This window comes from Bos indicus x Bos taurus, chromosome 8 (genome assembly GCF_003369695.1).
Source record: "Bos indicus x Bos taurus breed Angus x Brahman F1 hybrid chromosome 8, Bos_hybrid_MaternalHap_v2.0, whole genome shotgun sequence".
NCBI classification, from domain to species: domain Eukaryota; kingdom Metazoa; phylum Chordata; class Mammalia; order Artiodactyla; family Bovidae; genus Bos; species Bos indicus x Bos taurus.
Window position 1 is genome coordinate 102,690,054 of NC_040083.1, and position 6,000 is coordinate 102,696,053.

The following is a 6,000-nucleotide window of genomic DNA, read 5'->3' on the forward strand; positions in this document are numbered from 1 at the left end:
AATTTGGATAATCACAAAATGAATATAGAGAAGTATAGCCTACGGAGCACATTACAGTTTTCAGGGTGCTTCATATCCACTATTTTGATTGGTTCTCTGGCCAACTCTATAGATAGATGGGGATTGTCTCCGTTTTATGGTTTAGGAAACTGAAGCTCAGAATACAGGGCTGATGCTAGGCCATTTGGGGACCTTTGGGTGAGTTAGAGAAAGGGACCCTTCAAGACACTTTACAAACTATTTGCTAAAAACTTATTTCAATGGATAAACAAATCTATGGTGATTACCATTTGAGCAACACCCCTGAGTTGGCCCACCACCTGCGCAATAGTACCTGCTGGTCTTGCTGGCGAGGTGAGGTAATTTTTCAGACATCCAAGGCCGGCAAGTGAAGGGGGTTGGGCTTAGAACCCAAGTCCTTGCTCTTCAGTCCACTGTGTTCTGATGCCTCTCTGGTTCCCTCTCTTTATGCACAGACGACAATCTTAATCAGACAGGAAGGATGAGGCCGTGTAGAAAATAACTGACTGATGGCAAGGAGCCCTCCCGAAGCCTTTGCTTCAGCCTTTGCTTCAGCCTCTCCATGTTCTGAGAGAGGAGGAGCCAGGTAACTGTTGCTAACTGCCGTTTTCCTGCCATGTGGGCCGCAGGCAGCAGGAGAATCAAGGCCTAACAGCCAGGAGGCTCCAGGATCAGTTGGAGATCCACTTTATGTACTTAAGTAGGCTTCCCTGGTGGCTCAGATGGTAAAGAATCTGCCTGCTATGTGAGAGACCTGGGTTTGATCCCTGGGTTGAGAAGATCCCCTGGAGAAGGGAAAGGCTACCCACTCCAGTATTCTGCCCTGGAGAATTCCATGGACTGTACAGTCCAAGGGGTCGCAGAGTCGGACTGAGCAACTTTCACTTCAGACAAGAGGACCTGAGCCTTGGCCTGTTAGACTGGTGTCCTGGAGCTTTGAGTTCCTAAGAAACTAGATTCTGATTTCTTTTGTTCTTTTCTACTTTCTTTGTGATCTCTACTAGGGATAGGCCACTTTGAGTCACCTTGGTTTTCTGAGCATACCTTCCAGTGACACTCGGCTCAGTTTGACCTGTGTGTAGAGAGTCAGTGAAAGCATCTTTCGACATTCTCTGCCCCTGCTCTCCTCCTTGTAGAACGATCTTTTGTTTTGCCATTTGTCCTGACATCTGGGGTAACAGACTCTGTTCTTCATTGATTTTGGATAACAGAGTGCTTCCTTTGGAGTCAGGATTTCATTCATGGTGGCAATGACTTTTAAAATATCAGTTTATTCACACACACCTAAAGGATTTGTTTGCTGAATTAAGGACAGACATGCATCTGGCTTTTAGATAGAAATGTTCAGAGGTTCTTTGGAATCCAGAAGAATTAGGGGGAAAAAATGTAAATTTTCAACTGCCATAAGGTACCAAGGTATGAAATTCATTTGCTCTCCTGTTTATACATTTAATTAAAAATATTAAGTACTTATTATATGTTAGAGAATCAACCCCTATATTATCTTGACAGAGAAAGGGAATGTTCTAGAGACTTGGAGAGTCCTTCTCAGGAATAAAGCTAGAAATTTTACTGGATCAAATGGTAAAGTTGTTTTTGACCACTAGGTGGCGATATCACCTTATGAAAATGATACTCTTCTGCGGACTGGAGGCCTCCGGTTATTTCTGAGACCGTGTGTATACAAAGAGACTTCTTTGTGAATATATGGAGGGAAAGCCATATATTATCGTTTACATAGCGATCTGATTGAAACGTTCAAGGGGACTGGCAACTCCAGGAGGGATGGGACTGTGTCTGTTGTCATGCTTATAGCCTAGCTTATAGTTCATGTATTGGGCACTCAATAAATAAACAAAGCTTTTGAACCATTTAGATTGTCATTGGAAGAACCATTTCAAGAGTGTGGAAAATCCTAGAACATGCACAGGGGCCTAGGATTTGGAGAAGTTGGGGGCTATTGGTGATCCTGATGGATTATCAATTGAGCAGAGACTCAGCTAGGCAGCATTGGGAAGGTAGAAACATCAAAAGTGATCTGAGGCTCTTCTAATTGCTTTGTGTTTCCTAAATTTCTCTTGATGAGGAAAAGAATTTCTCCCTTTATAATCTAGGGGGTTGTAAGCCAACAAATTTGAATTTTTTCCTTGCTTCTGTATTGCTTCTAATGATGGCTCTGTCTTGGAAAGGATCTCCAAAAATAATGTCCTCTTCTCTGCCTGTCATTCAGTGGTAAATTGTTTATTCTGTAATTTATTTATTGTTCATTCATTCAGTCCACAAATAGTCACTGAACAACTCTGATGTACAGAGCGCTCATCTAGACTGTGCGACCATCTCTGACCTTTTCCTATCGTGGCTCCTTTGAGTTCAGTTAATCACAATCCTACCAGCCGTAGCATCCACATCCGTGCTCCTCTCTGTTTCTTCTGCTCTCACCCTAGCCCTGGCCTCCATCTTCTTTCATGTGGGTCACTGCATCCATCCCTAATCTTTACCCCTCGCATCTATTTTTCCCATCTGTCCAGTGTGCAGATATGGTTATGTTACTCCTTTGCTGAAAACTCTCCCTTGCCCTCAGGGTCAAACCCAGCCTCTTTTGCCTTACAAAATAGGCTGTGACCCAGCTACGCCCTACTTGTCTCCCTCCATCCCAATTCCCCCTGACTTTAACATTTTATTTTATTTATTTATTTTTGGCTGTGATGGGTCTGGCTTGCGGCATGCAGGCTTCTTTCTAGGTGTAGCATGATGGTTTGGAAGTCGTAGCACAAGGGCTCTGTAGTGGAGGCATGAAGGCTTCTCTAGCTGTGGCGCATGGACTTATTTGCCCTGTGGCATGTGGGATCTTAGTTCCCTGACCAGGGATAGAACCAGCGTCCCCTGGATTGGAAGGCAGATTCCTAACCACTGGACCACCAGGGAATTCCCTCCCCCTGACTGTCACCTTGTTCTATGTGCTCTAGCCATGGTTTTTCCTTTTGGTTCTTGTAATAAGCCCTGTTCTCTCTTACCTTCAGACTTTTTCTCCCCCCATACTTTTCCTTCAACCTATAAAATTCTTTCCTTCCTCCTTCTGCCTGGCGACTTTCTACTCCTTCTTCAGATCTCAGCTTCTGTTGTTCTTTGGGGGAGCTTTTTCTGATCACTGTCATGGTGAGGTCCCACTCTTTCTCTTTTCCTCTCATAGCCTCTGTGAGGTTCACAGCCTGTCCATTGTCACCCTCCACGGCCAGATGATCAGTCCTGAGACTGCCATCTGTCTTCACCACGTGTCTTTAGTACCTGATTGTGCCTGGCACATTGTAAGTGCTCAGTAATATATGCTGAATGAATGAATGAGTAAAAAGAACATGGTGACATATCTCCTTCCTTTGGGGGTACATATAATGCAGCAGTGTGAGCTGAGAGGTGCAAAGAAGGAGCTATAGTGGTAAGAAGGAAGGGGTACCTTGGGCGCTGCCATCTGAGGCTGAGTCTTGGTAAATGGAGATGTTTGTGGAGGTGGCCTTTGAGTGGAGGAAAGTGAGAAAAGTTTGGAGGGTAGGCAAGGGGAGTAGTGTTCCCATCTGGCAAGAGTGGGAAGTAGGACTGGAGATAGCCTGTGCCCAGACAGTTCAGCCTGGAGAGAGTGGACTCTAGCTGATGGCCCTGATGGCTTTTGAACAGAGGAGCGATAGGACTAAATTAGGGCTTTAGATTCTAACATTTTAAAATTCTAAAGTTTAGAAATGGTTAATATAATGGCAGTGAAACATAAATTGTAGAGAGACCAGTGAGACCTATTAGGAGGCTGTTATAGAAGTCAAGATGCAAGGTGACCAGGGCCTGGATCATGTAGATGGCAATAAGAAGGGAGACAAAGGGATGCTGTGCAGAAGAAGGATTAAGAAGAAGCTGGAAAGTGGAAAGAAAAGAATGAGGGAGAGGGAAGAGTCAAAGAATTTTCAGCCTGATTCAGTGAGGGGCTGTCATTATTAGAAAGTGTGAAGTTAAAAGCAAGAATCAGTTTAAGGAGAAAGAAAGGAATTTGTCCATCAGACCTTTACAATGGAGTTCTTGCCATCCATGCTTTTCACTTACAGAAATTTTGTGCGGGGCCAAAAAATAAAACACAAGTGGGAGGGAGTGACAGGGAGAATATACGCAGCTGGTGGGGGCTATTGTGGCTCTGCACTCAGAAAAATACTTCTCAGAGGGAGTTCGAGATGGGGAAAGTGAATTTGCCTTCCCCTTTTGATTTACAATACCATGTGCATTTTATGGATGACTAAGGGCTTATTCGAGGGTAATTTTGACTATTCATAGTCTATGCTTTATATGCTGATTAGATTTGAATTCTCTGGCAAAATTTGGCTCTTTAAAATGTGTGCCAGACACTAGGCTGAGCAGTAGCAGCTACTAAGAAGACCTATCTCAGTCACTGCATTACAGAATAGTTGGGTAGAAAGATGCAAAAGCAGACACTTAGGGCCACAGTCCAGGTGAGCCATTGAAAGAAGGGAGTGGGTGCAAAGAGGAAGGGAAATTGCTGGTTAGAGAGAGCAGAGGTGGCCCAGGGCCCTGGTGTTGGAGAGAGATCAGGGTGTCATCATTAGAACAGGTAGCTGAGAGTGAAATAGGAGTGGATGAGAGCTCAGAGCAGGAGACTATTGAGGAAGGAGGGAGACTGAAGGGCACAGCTGGGTAGCATAGTCTCCCTTGGAGTCAGGAAAAGTCATAAAATAGAGGAATTTTCAGAGAAGTGAGAGGAGAGCTAAGGCAAGGGGATGAGGACTGAGATGAGGCAAGTGATATTCACGTAAGGAAGTCAATGGTGACCTCTGAGCGAACAGTTTCAATAAGTGGTAGAAGCAGAAAAAGCGGTCCAAGAGTGAATGGTAAGAATCTGGAAGCAAAAGGAATACATGCCGCTGCTATGAAAGCTCCAGTGAAACCAACCTACATATATCCCCTAGTTCCCTAGGAAATTCTTCTGGAGAATGATTGGGATCCCTGGATGCCATGACCTCTGTCCCGGTATGACCTGTTACTGTCCACTGAAGACACATCGCCATCACAATACACTGATCCCGAAAAAGGCTTTGGTCTACATAAACTTTATATTCAAGCTTGAGTGTAATCCAGCTGAGCCACAGATCTCGGCTGTGGTTGCTGCATTTTGCACTAAACATATCCATATTATTTTCTTCCATAAGTAGAATCCACATTCCCACATGACTGCAAATGTGAACTTGCTAATAGCTTCCCTGGAGTTTACTTCTTGCAATTACCTCATCAGAATTTAGACAAGGCACCATATAACAATTTATTCCAGGATAAATTCCAGAGAGCTCTGGGTGTTTTTTTTTTTTTTTTAGTTAATGGCTCCTTGTCCTACTTAGATTGTTCTTTTCAAGAGATTTAAATAATAAGAAAAAAAAACTCTCTTTTTTTATGTACCCATATAGTTACCATTTCTGGTGTTCTCTTCATTCCTTTTGTAGATCAAGACTTCCATATGGTGTTGTTATTCTCCTTCCTTAAGACTTTAGCATCTCTTGTAGTACAGGTTTGTGGTTAAATTCAATTAGCTTTTGTAAGTCTGAGAAAATCTTTTTTTTTCACTTTCATTTTAAAAAGAAATTTTTGCTGGGTAAAGAATTCTAGGTTGACAGTTGTTTTCCTTTAAAGTTGTTGCTTCATTGTCTTCTGGCACCTATTTCTAAGTCCAGTATTGTGCCTGTCTTTGTTCCTCTGTATATAATGCGTGTGTATGTGTTTTTTCTGGCTGCTTTCGAGATTTTTCTCTTTGTCAGTGGTTTTAAAACAACTTGCTTATGACGTGCTTTGACATAGGTTTCTTCATGTTTCTTCTGCTTGCGGTTCACTGAGCTTCTTGGGTTTGTGGCTTTATCTGTGTATGTGTGTATGCTCAGTCACTCACTCATGTCCTACTTTTAGCGACCCCACCAGGCCCCTCGTCCATGGGATTTTCTA